Source organism: Protopterus annectens, chromosome 12.part0 (assembly GCF_019279795.1).
Source record: "Protopterus annectens isolate FY-2018-M chromosome 12.part0, PAN1.0, whole genome shotgun sequence".
NCBI classification, from domain to species: Eukaryota; Metazoa; Chordata; order Ceratodontiformes; family Protopteridae; genus Protopterus; species Protopterus annectens.
The window spans coordinates 933,445,311-933,464,860 of record NC_056746.1 but is presented as its reverse complement, the minus strand read 5'-3'; positions in this window follow the sequence as shown (position 1 = coordinate 933,464,860).

Sequence of the window (19,550 nt, the reverse complement as noted above, 5' to 3'; positions counted from 1 at the left end):
GGCCAGCGAGGTGCTCTGCCTCACATGTACCGGGATTTTGTTCCACAGCATAGGGAGTCTCTGGGTGATGAATCTGTCCCTCCAGCACATTCTATTTATAACCGTGTCAAGGTTTAAGTCTCCCACCCTTGTGGTTCTGAGGGATCTAGATTTTTTGAGGTGAAGCATATTCATCAAATCTGGGTTTGACATGGCCTTATATGTCAGGCACAGGTCACCTCTGAGCAAGCGGTATGAGACTGAATAGAGCTGGAGTTCTTTCAGTCGGGCAGCATAAGACATATTTTTGAGACCTTTTATCCTTTTGGTGAGGAACTTTTGGGGCCTTTCAAGCTGCAGCAGGTGTCTGGTCAGATACATTCCGAACGGGGCATTGTACTCAATCATAGGTCTAATGAGTGATGAGTACAGGGGGACGATGACCTCCCTTGATCTAGATGTGAATCCCTTCATGATCAGGTGGGCAATATAGAAGGTTTTCCTAACTACTTTAGCAACATGAGTGTCAAACGAAAGGCTACTGTCAACCTGGGTCCCCAGATCCCTGATGACTTCTTCTGTGCTCAGTGGATTGCCACCTATATGGTAGCTAGGGGTAACCTTGTTTTTCCTGAAGGGTATGACTATGCATTTCTTGGCGTTTAACTTTAGGCCATGGCTCTGGCACCAGTTATCTGTTTCTGTGAGGCCCTTCTGAAGGATATCTGTGTCAGATGTGTTTTCGACTATGGCCCAGTTTGCAGTCATCTGCAAACTTTGTCAGCCATAACCCTCCTGTGTTTGCTTGTACTTCAGAAAAGTAGATGCCGAACAAGAGTGGACCCAGGACAGAGCCCTGTGGGACACCACTTGTGACAGGCTTTGAGTCTGACATGGCTCCAGCAACTCTGACCCTGTGGGTTCTGTCACTTAGCCAGTTTGCAACCCATCTTGTGATGTATGGGTTTACATTCAAGCTGATGAGTTTTTCGGTGATATCTGAGTGGGGTATTGTGTCGAAGGCCTTTGCCAGGTCGAGGTAGGCTGTATGGACTGCCTTTCCCTCATCAATGGCCTTGGTGACTGTCTCGAAAAAGTCAACCAAGTTTAAGAGGCAGGATCTGCCTTTGACAAAGCCAAACTGGGTTGGATCCAAAGTCTGCAAGTTCCCTATGTCTTTATTTATGAGTTCCATTATGATCCTCTCCATGGCTTTGCAGATAAGGCTTGTCAAGCTAATGGGGTGGTAATTTCCAGGATCGGTGGAGGCACCGCCCTTATGAAGTGGGACCACAGTCGCCGTGCGCCACTCCTTGGGTACGTATCCTGAGGTGAGGCTAAGATTAAATAGCTGTCCTAACTGTGTGTTTAATTCCTCATTGAGTTCGTGAAGCACACAGCCGGGGACACCATCCGGTCCCATGGATGCTGTGTTTTTTGCCTTAGTGAGGGCAGTTCTCACCTGGGCGTTGGAGATGTTTGGGCACTAGGTATTTTGAGGCAGTGCAGTAACTCTCTCAAACTTACTGAAAACTCTGTACTCCTACCTCAGAGTAATTTAATATTTTAGAGGTACAAATTTTTAATGAACTTGGGAGATCATCTTCTCAAGTAAAAACATATTTCATAAGCACAACACACACAGACACACACACGCACACACACATACACAAACACACACACACACACACACACACACACACACACACACACACACACACACACACACACACACACACACACACACACACACACACACACACACAGCACAAAGCAACTCCACTAAATCATCTTACAGTGAGGTGAAGACAACACTGCCCAAGCCTCCCATCACTAAGGAGCAAGAAACCTCAGCTATTAGTTCACACCACAGCACACCCACTTTCACCCTGCACACCCACAGCCTGCACATATACCTTTAAGATTTATTAAGGTGCAGACTCCAAGCCCTTATGGCCCATTGGGACTGCTTCTACACACACTAATTAGTGACTCTATTGTCAGGCATACAAGACCACAGTATCACCAGGCAGTTTTAGATTAGGGTGACAGCTGTCTTTCTGGATCTAGGAAGGAACAAGGGCTCATATAATCCTCCATCTTGACAAATTTGATTATAACACAATAGTGGTCTATGTGGGTGTTTATGATCTTAAGCGGCCTACCTGGAAGGACAAGCAACAAGATATGACTGAGCTCACTATGAATGTGTCCAAGGCAAGAAAGATACTGCATGCTTACACTTATTAAGGGTATCAGAAGTTGTCAGAGATTTGGGATGCATGGCTAGGCTTAAAAAGGCCCTTGTGGTTGTTAGCCTAGTAAACACTTAAGGAACTTATAAACAGACAACCACCACTGGCTCCAGGCACAAATGAATCAGGTCCCAAATGAAAGTACAAAAGATTTTATTCTTCCTTGAATGCAAAACCTTACAGTAGGATGATTACACACCAAGTCCCTTCCCTCAAGGAAGAATAAAATCTTTTGTACTTTCATTTGGGACCTGATTTATTTGTGCCTGGAGCCGGTGGTGGTTGTCTGTTTATAAGTTTATTTTCTCCACTGGTTGCTCTCTTTTTTGGCTAAACACTTAAGGAACCTATGAACTGGTTTTGGATGTATTTTGCTATCACACAGAAAATGCAGACATTTAAAGATAAGATAAATCGCTTGAATTAACTATGCACTTGGTATCATTTGAGAAGAAGCCATTATGTGCTAGCTTGGGACAAGATGGCTGGCAAGCCTTCATGCTATACTAGGGATGGTCTGCATCTTTGTTACTCTGCTGTCTGACTAAAGTTCTTGCTGCTCTATATTGCCTTTTTTTTGACAGAGTCCATCTGCTGGACATTTCAACCTAGTAAATTCTAACTTGACACACATTAATGTGGCTCTACTCAACACTAGCAGCCTGAAAGAAATGCCCAAACTTGAGGCTGTCCTGCAACTCAGTAAAGCAGTTTATTCAGTATAAAGTAAGTTGCGCATTTTAACCAGTCACCGTGAAAGGAAAATGTGTTTCTACAAGTTAATTTAGGACTGAATCTGGAAACGTGCATGCACCTTTCCACATTTCACATCCTTGTGAATTTGCATTACACGTGTTGTTTGTCTGTAAACAATGCCCTTCTGCATATTTGTGTTGCTTCAGGTATATAAAATGTTGACCGTGAATAACTTAAGTTATGGCATCTCATATTTATAGACAATGTGCAAAACAAAAAGAGAGGGAGAGAGAGAGAGAATGGTTGTGCCCCGTCTCTAAGACTAACATACAGAGATATTCCTCACCCAAGCTTCACAAGAAGTGATTTCCACTGGCTGCCAGGTAGCAGATGACTAACCAACCCCAGGTGTGCAACGAAACTGTCCTACTTCATAATATACGTTTTTGCTGCATGTTCTATGATGCAAGCAGTTACACCATGTAATCCAATGGTGTCGGACCAGATAACATTGTATTTAGCCGTTTGTTCGTATGTTTCACTGTTGCGCATTTCAACACTAGTGCAAGCAACTTGGTTTACCTACTACATGCATCTTTTTTTATTTAGGACGAGCATGCGAATTACACCAAATGTATTGCAGTAAGCAGTGCAGCCAGATGCACTGCATGGGAATACTATTGTTTTGAGGTTTTATACAACTTTACAAATCAGCGCAACACATTTGATTAGTGCTGGATGAACTTCAGACACTTGCAAATTAAAAACTGCTGGCTGGGCAGATAGTACAAATGTTGCAGTTGCTGTAAAGAATGGTGTTACTGTATTGCATTTAGGGTTACCACCTGTCCCTCTTTGCGAAGGACAGTCCCACTTTGGGCAGTTGTATCCACTGAAATAACAAAAAAAGGCAAATGTCCTGAGATTTTTAAGACAAAATATATTTCTTAAGTTTTCTGTAATACTTGCATAAAACAATTATTCGTATCTGAAACACACAGATAGTATACGAAATAGCATAGGCAACTCAACTAATACAGGAATAAGCTTTTTTGGCAAAAAAAAAACAATGTTCTGTCCTTTGCACTGGCCGGGGGTATGTTTTGTTTTGCAAAATGTCACATTTCTACACAAAATGTCCTGAAAAGGTGGCTACCCTAATTGCATTTGTGTTCGCCATTTTAACTGTGCAGCAGAATTTAACAGTGACCATCTCAGTCGTTTACGAGAAAAGCTTTGTGGCATATTTAAATGTAAAACAAAACTATATAATTAAGTACAATAAAAAAAAAGATTCAGCAGGGATACAAAAATCATACCTGCCTTATGCTATAAAGGGAATGTTTAACTTGGGGGAGTTGTGGGCTCAAGGTGGGGATAATTGAAAGCAATAAGTAGTAACATTAAATTTAAGGGGAAAAAGTAAGAATTAAGCCGATTAGTAATGGAGAGCGATCAGTGGGGGTATGGCTGTGTAGCACATGAAAAAGAATTGAATTACTTAGATAAATTAATAAAAATGCATTTTTAGTTGTAGTGAACCTACCTATGAAATTTGCAGAAAGTCGCATATCTGCTGTGAGAAGAAAGGGAGAAATGGTGACTTCCAGTCTGCGTGGTGAAATGAGTTCTGGTGAATATATTAGGAATGAGCCAGATTTCCATAATACAGACATATTTTAGAGAACAGTTGTAATAGGCTGCTCACAGAAAGACATGCATACAGACGGGTTATTCTGGAAATGGAGAGGCAGTGTTGCTTTTTGGAAAGTAGTTAATAGTACATTTTATTTGTCAGATTTTTGAAAGTATTTATGCAGGAATTCTGATCTAAAGAAGGGAGATCCCTTTATGTTGCATTGCACAGCACTGATATGAAATAGGAAATTAGAGAAAGACGAAGAAATAGTAAGATGGAGGTGCTCTTAACCTGCCTGATGTTATGGTTGAAGGCAAAGACTAACAGTAGAACAGAGTCAATTGTCAAGAGCATGTCCATATTGGAAGAATTCTTATTATAAATATGGCCACCCCCCCCCCACCCCCTTTACTGTAAAGCATGCAGTTGTATTCTGGGCAAATCAAGAGCCATTGAACTGAAACAGATGAGGAAGACCTCACAGGACAGACAAGAGGAAAGGGTGGAAAGGGACAGGATGCTTTTCTCAGTGAGTATCCATAATGGTATGATTGTTAGTGAACCAGTTAATGCAGTTGAAATTCCTTGACAGGTAACCAGATGCAGGCTGTGGAGGCGAGAGTGGTAAATCCTAACTACTAGATCACCAAGGATCCCCTGTTACAGAGACTGTGAAAAGACAGTTCATGTAAGAGGTAAGGGTGCAAATACTGCAACAAATGGATTTGGTTGCATAATTACATAAATACAGTGAGGAATTTGTAGCTACACCTGAAACCATGGTCCTTGTGTGGGATATGATGCTTATTTGGGTGGTCTTGAACTTGTAAGAATATATAGAAACATAGATTTTAATGGCAGAAAGCTTGGTCCACCTAGTTTCATATTACTCTACCTTATGCATAAAACTTATCTTGCACTCCTGACTTCTAAAGAATTACTATAACTCATCTCAGAGAATGATTGATTAGATAAGAGAAGGGACAAAAATGAAGGGTTTACAAACTTTGAAAATGCAAGGGCCACGTCCATCTGCTCCTGGATTGTCATTAAAGGGACAATTCCCAGTAAACGTGAATGCGGGGGTTTTGGAAGTGTAATTGTGGGAAGATGTCAAGAAGAAGGAAAAGGTAAATGATGAAAATCTTGAATGTTGTTAATCTATGGAGGAAGAACTAAGGGAATATTTGCGGAATGCTGTTGGCATCAATAGCTGGAGTTCTGAAGAATTAATACAACTAAGGTTTGTGGAGTTTATGGTTTGCTTGAAGTGCATACCAAAGAGAAAAGGTTATTCTTAAAAGTTGTTTGAAGGCAAATGTAAACATCTAGATGACATAAGTGGCTTTACAAGCCTTTACCACTCTTCACATGTTCCTTAGTGTGATATGTGCCATAGCCAGCTTTAGAATCCAAGCCCCTGAATACTATTTTACTTTGTTCTTTTTATCACAAACTATTGGCCAATTGCCATTCTCTCATGCTTATGCAAAATCTTGGAGAGATGTATTCACTCTCCACTTAGTACATATATTAATTTTCATAGCCTCCTCTCTTCCCCACAGCATGGTTTCAGACCCAATCACAGCACAACCACTGCCCTTCTGAGGTTCACAGATATCTTAAATCACAATAGAAATTCAGGTCTTCTAACCTCAGCCTATTTCTGGATTTGTCCAAGGCATTTGACACAGTCAATTATGAAATTCTCCTAAGTGAACTCTCTTCTTATGAGCTACCACCCTCCTTGTTTAACTGGGGTCTTAGTTACCTCATTAATAGATCCCACCAGTGAAATGACAAGAACATTTTTCATGCTTCCCTCCTATGTTTGTTAGAATCCCACAAAGCTTCATTCTAGGACCACTACTGTTTAACTTATTCATCAATGGCCTAAATGCAGCTGCCTAAGAGGCCACCATAGTACAATATGCTGATGACTCCACACTAACATGTACTTCTGGGGCATTACCCATGCTGCAAACACTCACCCAGAAATGCTTCTCTTCCACAGAACCTTGGCTAAACTACACTGTTCACCCTCAATTCTCTCCATCTAAAAACTACCTTTAGTACACTGTCGTCCAACAGGACCAATATAGAACTCGTATCTCACACCAAACTACTAGGTGCGATTATAGGTGACCACCTGAAATTTGATCTTCATCTTCTACAAGCCATCAAGACCTGCCCTCTTACTGCTTCTATTCTAAACAATCTGAGCTACTCTCTATCAGCCAAACTAGAACACTGTTATAATAAAGTAGCCAAATTCGCAACCTGACAAATAGATCACAACACGTCCTCTCTCTAAAACAACTGAACTATCTCGAATAAAATAATTTGCTATTGCACTCCCAAGTACATACAACCATCAATCTACTGCACAACCCTGAAAAAGTCCCATCTCTCCACTCCATCACTCAACCTTACACTACTTAGAAACCTCTGTGCTCCACTGACAAATAATTACTCTCCATAACTAAACCTAACAGTAATGCTTGATACTCCTGTATTCACACTGCATTCCTAATAGATGGAATGCCATCTCACCCTACTTAAGAACAGACTGCAGCCTCAAAGACTTTAAATGCCACCTGAGGCAATACCTGGTGGATAAATAGCTCTGCACCTGCACCATGCCTGGTTAAATGGGACAAATATTGCTATATGAATTCATGCTGTAACTCTCTGCTGCATAAAATTAAATGTACTATGCTCTTAACTATACCTTCCTCTATCATCCCATCTCCTTTATCTTCCTTGTGCCTCCTCTTGTCATTCATTTTATTCCTTGAGCTGCTCTAACTCTTTATCTTATCTTCTTATGTCTTAGATTTTGAACAAATCTGTGTAGCAACAGATATTCTTATGTAAAACTTGACAATCTATGCCTACTGGTGATACTGTACTGCATATACCTCCCTTCATTTGACAATATATATATATATATATATATATATATATATATATATATATATATATATATATATATATATATATATATATATATATATATATATATATATATATATACATAGGTAGAAATAGATATAAATTTATATACAACTGCAACCCATGTAACTGCCGTTTTTTTATCTAAACTGTTTGTTAATGTTGTAACTGATGTTTAGGATGTCTGAATAATGGAATTGTTGCTCATGAATGAAAGTGACTGTAAATGAAACAATGTAAATGATGTCCATAATGCTTGTATAATGGAGATTTTCTCCTCGGGCCTACCCCAAAAGAAGGCAGGGCTCAAGTCAAACTTTCCTGGCAAATAAATGCCAATACAGGAATAAATTCTCATCTTTGATTTTTATTCTACTGTGTCTCCCAAAGTGTCAATCATGAACTCTAAGTCACTTGATACAAATATTTGTCCTGGAAAGCTAGGAGGATAAATGAGTAGCAGACAGACTGCCAGTTGATACGGGTTATTCAGGTGCGGGTCACTTGTGAGACTTTCAGGCAGGGCAGAGAGTTTTTACTTGAAGGACCCTGTAGAATATGAGAGACACAGATGCATCGGGATTTTGGAAGAGCATGTGAGAAGTATGGAGTAAGGGCATCTCAAACATGTGAGAAGTATGGAGTAAGAGTTTCTCAAACATAGACTAAAAGTTACATATATGAACGTGTGGACAAGTGTGTTGGTGAACACGCATTCTGAGGTAGTGAACTTATTTGATGATTGGTTTGTTTTAGTGGTGGTAGTAACCTGTTTTAAGGACATATTAGATATTTCTTTTGTTTTAGTAGTGATAATAACCAATTGGGACAGTTTATAGTTCATTATGACAGGTTTTAATGAGACTTTGAGTTTGTTAGAACACTGAAGATTAAAATGTCCAAGCACAATTGTGATGGAAGAGGCTATTAAAAGGTCACTAAAAAGTGACTTAAGAACCATTTCCTAAACTAAACCAGTTGGTGTTGGCTGAGGTGGTGGATAATATAAGGAGAGCCAACTTTTTAAAAAGGTTTGTGGTTTTCAGTTAGCAATGAAACACTCTACCATCATAGTTACACAGAAGAAGAAGAAAAAAAATGCTTTCTGTAGGGAAACAACATTCTCTGCCCTCCCATGTTGGGGACCTCACCCATATACACTCTCTCACACACATATATATATATATATATATATATATATATATATATATATATATATATATATACCAATTACATGGTTGAAAAAACACAGTGAAAAATAAAAAATAAAAACAGCAACTCACTGTGTTACTATAATAGTAATGGTAACGGCAATGATCTCCCAAGACAGACTATTCAATGATTTGCAACTTATCCAGTTATGACTGGCGAGTTACATTATCACTGAGTGGTTACTCAGCTATTAGTACCATAACTCCCCCTACCATTCACTCTTTTGGGATGTCTGTCTTTAGTTTTAGAAACTTATTCTGTGAGGCTATACTTCATGTGAAAGATTAAGAGAAGGGCATCACCATTGCCTATTCATATCATGGGATATCACTTCTCAACAGGTTACTGTAGCAGTAGACAGTGTGTGCATGTGTGTTTGCCTATGAAGGCATGTGTGTGTCTGTATATGTGTATGCGTGTTTAGCGGGAGTAGAAGAAGCCACAAAAATGTGAGTATGTTATATTGTGATCTGTGTAGCTATCTAGAATGAAGCTACAGAAAATGGTTCTCCTGCATTCTGTACACTGCCGATTTAGTAAAACATGCTCTCAGGCACAAACTCCCCTCCCCCACTGCCTGTGGCCTTGCTGCTCTTTGGCATATTAGTGTTATTTTATTTCTTGCTTTTCAGAGATGTTGTATACAGTTATATACTACCAAATAACAGTGCTGTTTGCTACAGCTTCACGAAAAACCCGAGTGTTAATTATTTTTTTATTGAAGTTAAACATGGTTTTCTCTGAAGAGTGCCGTCCTAATGTCTCCATGCTGCAGAATGTGGATAGTATTTTTTTCTACAACTGACATGTGAAATCAACTGAAAGTATGCTCCACTCTCTTTAGGAAATGCACCATGGTATGGTGATATTCTTAGATCTCAGGAATGTACTATAGTATGTTATTATCCTTAGATCTCAGAAATGTACCATAGTATGTTAGTATCCTCAGATTGACTCAGGGGTTGCCACACCTGCAATTTATCTACAATGCATATTATGTGGGGTTTTTTTAATGTTGATTTTGCAGTTTTGTGAATGCTTTCTTATGTAGCTGGCATTTTTTTTCATGCAGACGTGAAAATTATGCAGGCATATAAAACTACTCCTTCAGGAGTACAGACTCTGGTCTTTACTATACACCATTAGTTTGTTCGCCCTCCTGTGCATTACTATTTTGCTACCACATTTGAGTTAAAGGGACAATCCCAGTGTTTAAAATTCGGGTCCACTTTTAAGTTGCAGAAGCCACCCCCACTTTAACACGTCACTCTCATTCCCACCCACAGTGTCATCTCACTTTTAAACATCCTTTAACTCCGCAGTTCCAGTCTTGTTTGCATTCCCAGGATGAACTAGTCTTAGGTTTTTCATTCCTTTCTGACTTATATTGGATTTTCACTTTAGAGCTAACCGCTTGTTAGAGTGCCAGTTCTGCATCTTCATTCTCATCCATACTTGGCTAAAATAATACATGTATCCACTTTTATATTTCTTATTGTTAAGTTTCACCTTCGCTCAGATGTTGAGTTGCTCTTATTTTTATGGCGGTCAATAAAGCCTGAAGCCTTTATCTCTTTTTTGCAACCTTTGATAGTAATCCGTTTTAGCACACTTTAATTAAGAAAACATAATGTAAACATAAATGAATCACTTTACGAAAAGAAATACCGATCACTAACATCTTACATGACTTCGGCCTATAATCACAACTGTTCTGTTTCCATAGAAACGCATGCAGGTGAAACATCTGCCTCATCGGACTTGGGAGTGTATTCGTTTTTATAAAATGTGATTTTAGAGTTTAGTAACTTATATCACCAAAAGCAATTAATGCTTTGGCTTAAAGATTCTTGACATAGGCAAAAACAGCAGGAAGGGAAGCAAAGGTACATGATCACAGACTACTTTTAAATGTTACTCTAATCTGTTTAGAAAGCTAATAGAATGGCACGACGTGCTTCAACATTACATATAAATTTCTGTACAAGAAGACTTGTGAGACTCTAATATCTGCAAAAAGAATAAAAACACCACAAACTCAATGCAAGTGAGATCAGGGACAGCCATATGTGAGATAAAGCAAATTACCTGTAATGAATGCCCTTCCTTTTAATAATGAATAAAAGCAACTCTGTTAAAAACACCAGGTGTAAAATACAAGTCTAAATGTCCGATATGCGCTTTCGTCTTCATAAATTGAAAAATTCTCGCATATGGCTGTCACTTGCATTCAGACTCTAATATCACTGACTTACTGCACTAAATGGGAATGAAAGACTAAGGCGCTCACAGTTAGTTTTAACATTTCTTCCTGATTCTGCTTCACACAGTCTGCTTTCCTTTCTTTTTTTTGGATGCCTTTTGTAGTGAACACTGTCAAACATTTGTATTTGGAAGTTAAAATAAAAATAGCTAGGGCAACAGGTGCATAGCTTCCATAACATTTGTGGGTGCCAACCAAGCAACAAGCACTTGCAATCGCATTTTGAACTATACAGTGCTTTTCAGCTAATATTTAAAAGCATAGTCGGTACTTTTCCGTTATCGGGGCAACACTTCCAATGAGCGCTTGGAATCTTGGCATGCAATGAGCTCACAGATGCTGATATGATCCAGTAATTTGGTTTGCTAAATATAATTATCCACATCTAGGATGGGAGCATTTTCATTTTTTTTTCCTTTCAGCTAAGAAACGAAGGAAAAATGCCAAGTAAGTGAAGCTGGCAAAAATATGAAGAGCAGACATCTAGCGTCTTTTTTTTTTTTTTTTTTTAGTTAGCATCCACTTAGTTACTAACCTGACTGAGTTACCACAGTAGTATGTATATGCACACAGTGATCATGCTATGTATATAAAACATATTTTAGGTTTCTCATAAAATTATGGCTTTATTTGTAGAAGTAAGACAATATTGGTATTTTCACCGCTATCAAGTCTGACACTCGAATATCTGTCAATATTTTCTTACTTCAACAGTCAATGAATTGCCAGAAAGTCATAATTTAATGAGAAATCTCCTGCAGGTCTGCAAATATGTTAACTACACAGCAGAACATTTGTGGAAATGGGAAATCAACTAAACAAAACATCACAATTCCATTTTGACAAAACAGTGCTCGACAGACTGCATGATTTCCTCATAGTGCATGTTGACAGCACATTCACAGACTTGTGTAGACTGAATCTAAACATTATAGTGCTTTTAGGATTAAAGGGAGGATAATGTACTTTAGCAGGTGGAAACCTTTTAAATGATCGTTACATTTGACATATCTTATAATATGTGGGAGTTTTCCACTATCCTGCCTGTGATCTTTGTCTGTCAACCAAGATTCTGGTTGGCTTTGTCTACAATAGCAGTGCATACAAGGGGAGAGGTATACCTGTCAGATGTCTCTCATTTTGCAGAAAGTCTCTGAATTTGTGTTGTATTTTTGATCCGTTTCTACTGCAATTTTTGAATTGGTAGTGAACCAGCAAGGATCGTCGTCATGAGCTGTGAAGTAATTGCGAGCACCTGCTAATATTCCAAGCACATATTACAAATGTTGCCCCGATAACGGAAAAGTACTGCATAGTCATTAGTCAGATTTAAAAGCAAGAATAGTCATTGAGTTTTGCTTCAGAATTCTTGCCCGTGATTTCTGCACCTGGAAACTCGTGTAGAACTGCCTTTTCTAGCTTGTAGCTGATTCTTGTTTAAAGTAATGCGATGATGTGAACCAATAGCATAACTGAGGTTCTGAACTTGTGCATAATTTTTAGTTACAGTGGAATGCAATAATTACTAGGCTATATTTTGTAGTTTCAGTCCACCTTCTGCTTTGAAATTGCGGTACTTTTTTCTGTCCAAGTTCTCTTTAGTTTCACTTTGCTTTTCCGATCCAGTATTAGTCTCTTGTAGCTAGAATTGCAGGTCTGTCAATGACATTATCGTCAATATATTACCTCTCAACTGTACATATTTTTGCCTCATCTTTTTGGTCCATTTCTCATAAAATTGTGGTTTACTCTCAAATTAGTGGCAAATCTTTAAACACTGAAGTTAGAAAATAATGACAGACATTTAGTTTCAGACTTCATACCCCTCAGAAAATTCATACTAATGCAAAACCTGTTAGTCTATTGACATTCTAAGTTTGTAAGAGCACTGTCTAAAAATGTCCTTATTTTTGGTCCACTGTTCCACTTCTATTAATGGTTTTGTACAGATTTCTTGCTGTAAGAGGCTGAGAGGTATGGTTTCTGCAGGTATTTCATGTATTATTTGTTTTCATTACTTTTGATTTTATGAACAATATTGCAATATGTACAGCGGAAATGTCAGTGCAAAATTATTTATACATTTTTTCAACAAAGTTCTCCTTTTTGCAGTACTACGTTTTTCTACAGCGGAGTAGAAGTAGTGTTGCATATTTGATCACTTTCATGTTTTTTCAGGTGTAGAGTGTTTGTTTAAAATTTTAAAGACTCCATATGCAATATGTTGGTACCTTGATCTATTTGTTTGCATAATATGGAGGTCCAGATGTGTGTGTGTTAGATCTTTCAACATCATCTGGTGTTATTTGGACTTGAATCCTTTTCCCCCCTCCCTTTTTAATTTCTAATACAGTGACGGGAATGGACCCCATTCCTAAGTCAAAGTACGATTAAAGTTCATAAATTTAGTATTGTTTCACTCTTTGATGTCAGCCAAAAGTGCTCCTTGCAGCATCCACAATGTGCCCAGTGATGACTCCTTCTGTAATTCGTATGGAGTTACATGTATTGGTAACATATCTAAATATATAATCTCTTTTTTATAAGACCCATTGCTCCTCTTACTACTGGAACTGTCTGGGTATCCTTCTTCCACATTGCTCTCATTTCTGCTTGCAGATCCTGATATTTTATAACTTTGTGTCTCTCTGTACGCAGGATACTGTAGTCACTGGGTGAGGCGATTTCAATGATCAATGCTACTTTTGTCTTCTTTTCTTGGACCCCTAAGGATCCAGTCTGTGCTGCATTAGACAACTAGATATGGTAATTCAATGTGGAGTAGACAGTGTACTTTAGCAGCATTGCATATTAGTAATATTTGGTTTTATCTTTTAAAATGTAGGAGAAAGCGGGAGACTTTGTTGCATCTGCTAGGGATGCGTGCAGGTCACACCACTGGTACCGACCCACACACAATTTTAAAGAAAAATATTCAAAAATCTGACTTGGTAACCAGTTCTGCAAATGTAATCTTTCTTCAAGGGTGCCAAGGGAATATGCACTTCTGCTGTTTGTATGAGTTTTTAACATACACACTCGGAATAAACACTGTCCCTTTCCACAGATGAGTCTTTACTCTAGCACTCCTGTTCCCTTTTTCATGACTCTCTGTGAACCCCATTGTTTTCAAATGCCCCATATCCAAGGCCTTTGATACTGTTTCCATACCCAAATTACTTTATGCTCTTTCCAGTCTGAACCTCAACCCTCCTGCTCTCCTATGGTTCCAAAGCTATCTAGATGGCTGCCAACAATCATTAAAATGGTAAAACACACTTTCATCCCCACTCCCACTCACACTAGGAGTTCCACAGGGCTCCATTCTTGGGCCACTACTTTTTTGTATCTTTACAAATAATCTGAGTACTGCCACCCCATTAGCTTCAATTATACAGTACGCAGACAATTCAGCACTTACTTGTGCAGCATCCACCTTAGATCACCTCCAGATCATAACACAGACATTCTTCTCAGAAACTGAACTATGGCTACGTACCAGCTCATACTGAACCCTAATAAAGCAAAATGTATGATATTCCAACCCACAATATCCTCTCTCCCCCCACCGCCTTCTCTATCACTGACAACAACAATACAATAATCTATCCTGACTCACAGACAAACCTACTAGGAGTCATAGTTGATAACAACCTAAAATTTGACCTACATATATCACAAACTATTAAAAAAGTTCACAAAAAATGGGCACCTTCTACAGAAACAAAAAGTATCTAACTGACATCACTATGGTAGCCATTGCAAGAACCCACCTCCTATCAACACTACTTTATGCCTCTCTGTGTGGTTGAAATATTTGTATGTATATATGTAAGTAAAAAAAAAAGCAATCACCGTGGTATCCCCGAAGTCTCAAACAACTCACTAAACAAGTATAGTGGGTCCAAAAAATAAACAGTGTTAGAAACTTCTCTGTGTGGAAGATTTTCAATCCATATATATCTAATTAATCACTGTGTATTATTCAGATCTGATAGTGGTAGTGGAAGTAGTGAACTTAAACTCGTCCTAAATCAAAAAAATAATAAAAAATGTGTAATATAGTATATCATTTGAATTACTGTACAGAATTATTAAGTATTCTAAAAGTAATCCAAGCAGGGTAGACAGTCTGTTTCCATTCGAAAATTCTTTACTGTACATAATAAAGGATTTTCAACTGGAAAAAGACTGCCTACCCTGCTTGGATTCCTTTTGAATACTTAATTCTGTACAATAATTCATATTAGATATTATATATTTTTTATTATTTTTTTGACTTAGGACAAGTTTAAGTTCGCTACTTCTACCACCACTATCTGATCTGATTAATACACAGCGATTAACTAGATATATATGGATTGAAAATCTTCCACATAGAGAAGTTTCTAACACTGTTTATTTTTTGGACCCACTATACTTGTTTAGTGAGTTGTTTGAGACTTCGGGGATACCACGGTGATTGCTTTTTTTTTTACTTACATATATACATACAAATATTTCAACCATGAGCATTAATGCCCTTCTAGCTTGCCAATATACCAAAACACTTGTTCCCATAATAAGTATCCAGGCTGCTCTTAAAAATATCTAAACTAGTACTTGCTCTAATATAATTTGTTAGTCTGTTCCAAGCATCAGCTACTCTGTCAGAGAACCAATTAGTACACTTCTCATTCCTATAGAATCTTCTACATAGGTTATATGATGATTCTCTAGTACTTTTTGATAACCACAAACATACCTAGATGTCCCTAAATGCCCTATATACTTGAGTAAGATCTCCTCTTAGATATCTGTAAGAAACAGTACAAGTTCAGATATTTTAGTCTTTCATAATAACTTACATTTTCACAGCCATGAATGCCCTTGGTATATTTCTGCTGTACTCTTTCCAGTTTATTCATGCTTGTTTTCTTATACGGTTTCCATATTGTTATTCCATACTCAAGTTTGGGTCTAATGTAACTAACAAACAATGACTTCATTATTTTTGATTTCCTAGACTTTATAAATCTTTTTATACAACCTATAGTTCTATAACTATCATTAACCAATTGGTTGATATGATTAGAAAAACTCATAGGTGAATCGACCCATATACCCAGGTACTTAAATGAGTCTACAGTTTCAATCACTGTGTGCTGTATTAAATATTCACCGTTCAGTTTGTCTCCCAGATCTCATATGTGTAACCACCATAATTAGTTGAGTCATTATTGACTTATTTAGTTGTCTTTTTGATGGTGTTATATCATTATTAGTTTAGCTGTCATAGATGTTATATTGTATTTTTTAATTGATCATTCTAGAAATGTTTGTCTTGCTTTGATTTTGTGTCTAACTTTCACTCTGGAAGCGTAATTAAATCTGCTTTTGGCAAGGGAACCATAACTGTTTCTGACCTTGTATGTCTCGCATGACATTCATATGTACAATGATGTATTTCCCTGTTTCTATGTGACCTTGCATGATTTACAACAAAAGAGTGTTTCAGAAGACCTTTTTATTCAAATGACATGGTGAACCATGTTTATTTTGTGCACAGCTTGAGAAAATCACATGCATTCTGAATACATATGTACTGTTACTTATATAAATATACCCCGGGATTCATGAAGCTCGGCGCAAGGCCGGTGTAAGGCTTGCGCTGGCAGTGCAGCGTATAATCGGCGTAGCAGCGCCACATGCATAGTAATGAGTGCGCGCCGCAACCACAGGCACGTGCAGAGGGCACGTGCGCGAGCCCAAGTAGGATGCGCCTGTAGGCGTGGCCAAGGCGGCAGGCAATGAGCAACCTAAAGTGCTGACTGTCACAGGCCGCCTGCAATAGTAACCGCACCAGCTAGGGTCCGTGGATAATGAAACGTATGCAGAGTATGCAACATAGTACCCGTTCACACAAAACGGAGAACCAAACATTAACCCACGAAGTCCAAATTGTACCCGTCCAAGGAACAAAGGATATGCGTAATACCGTGTCCGTCACGCAATGCACTGTCAGTGGGCATACCCAGTGAAGGTGTACCGCAGCATGTCAGCGCACCGCACCTACACACAAGTAGCCACATGGGCATGGTCACCAGCAGTAGTGAGAGTACACAGCCGGGCAGCCGTGTCGATATAACAACCAGAAGGAAACCAGATACCCTAAACACAGACAAACGTGCATAGCAAATTGTACTACACCCAGCAACATGCCCGTCGCATACACATAGGACGGCGTATGCCTAAGCGTAATATCCAGAAGCAGAACCCATGCATGCAAATGTAATACACAACAGCCCCATCATAGCACGTAACCCGCACCCATGTATGACCGTGCACCCAACCCAGCTAGCAGCCTTGCGCAGCTGCACACCTACACATAATGGGTATACCTGAAATGTAGTAAGAAGTATTGTCCTAGGCAGTGCCACGCGGGCAAATATGTACCCCACATGTCAACATCCCACCTCAGGTACTGATATCCAAATGGCTGCATGTGAATGTGTCGGCAGAATGTGTACATCCCGCATGTGGTATGGACCTGTCGAAACCCCATAGGCGTGCACACGCCACAGTGCCCATAACTGTACACATCTGGACAAGGCAGTATGTTCAGCCACTGTACTGATGATTAGCTATGCAGACATGTCAAACACAACATATATGGCGGAACATCTGCCCACCAAGCAGTACGCCCCAACAGGGTGCCACATGCACAGAAGGTGAAGGTGGGACATCACACGTTGAGAATAGCGTTGCCGGATGGCCAAACACCCACGGCCAACGCAAAGGATGGAATAACATGTATATGCCTGGATGAATGGGTATGTCATAGCATGGGAATAGGCCAAGCTATCCAACATAATAGCCATGCGTACCAGATACAAACTGCCAGTAACACGCAGTAGTAATGCAGGAAGGCATACACGACTGTGGGAATAGCACAGGACATATGGCACGTGCCAAGTGTTGACACATGACACAAATGTCCAGGATGGGGTTCCCTGCAAAGAGGAACATGTGCCAACCCCACCCCCCACAGATGTACCGGCAGTGGAAACACATCCCAAACACACACCAACACTACCGTCCATCCCACGATAGCAACGGAGGCTGGTCAAAGACCACCATGATGCATGCACAAACAGAGACACGTGTAACCGTTGCCCTAACAACCCCCCACAGGCCAACGAATAATAGTATGGACATATGCATGTAATGCTGTGAAGGATGTGTGGTAGTCCTCAGTATCACAGAGGTAGGTACACAGATACACTGTAATCAACCGTGATGTATGTGCACTGTACACAGCATACCTGCAGGTAATACATAGTTCAATCATGTGCCACAGAAATATACACATACGAATGAGGATAGGGGATAGACAAGTGTGAATGGGACAAACTATGAACATAGGTTCATAGGTCCATAGGTACATAGTAGGCTATCTGCCCAAGGGCAGCTATAACCCTAGCCCATAGTTATGTTGCCTTTGCCAACACTCCAGTCCGAAGATAACAATGCCTATTATATTGCTGTACCTCTGTCAAGCAGTGACAATGAAGTAATCCCTGGGGTATATCTGCAATCTCCCATCAATTGGTCAAGATCCCCCTCGAACAAGGCCAGTGAGGTGCTCTGCCTCACATGTACTGGGATGTTGTTCCACAGCATAGTGAGTGTCTGGGTGATGAATCTGTCCCTCCAACACATTCTATTAATGACCGTGTCAAGGTTCACGTCACCTGCCCCTGTGGTTCTGAGGGATGTAGATCCATTAGGTGAAGCATAGTCATCAAATATGGGTCGACATGGCCTTGTATGTCAGGCACAGGTCACCACTGAGCAAGTGGTATGTGACTGAATGGAGCAGGAGTCCTTTCAGTCGGGCAGCATAACACAAATTCCCGAGACCCTGCATCCGTTTGACGATGAACCTATGGGGCCTTCCCAGCTGCTGCAGGTGTCGGGTCAGATACCTTCCGAACGGGGCAATGTACTCAATCATAGGTCTAATGAGTGATGAGTACAAGGAGACGATGACCTCCCCTGATCTAGATGTGAATCCCTGCACGATCAGGTGGGCAATGTAGAAGGTCTACCTAACTACGTTAGCAACATGTGTGTCGAACGAATGGTGACTGACAACCTGGGTCCCCAGATCCCTGGTAACTCCCTCTGTGCTCAGTGGATTGCCACCTATATGGCAGCTAGGGGTAACCTTGTTCTTCCCAAAGGGCATGACTATGCATTTCCCGGCATTTAGCTGTAGGCCATGTCCCTGGCACCAGATATCCATATCTGTGAGGCCCTTCTGAAGGATATCTGTGTCAGATGTCCGTCCCACTATGGCACCCAGTTCGCAGTCATCTGCAAACATTGTCAGCCATAACCCCCCTGTGTTTGCTTGTACTTTGGAAATGTAGATGCAGAAAAAGAGTGGACCCAGGACTGAGCCCCGTGGGACACTGCCTGTGACCGGCTGTGAGTCTGACATGGTGCCAGCAACTATGACCGTGTGGGTTCTGTCACCTAGCCAGTTTGCAACCCATCCTGCGATGTA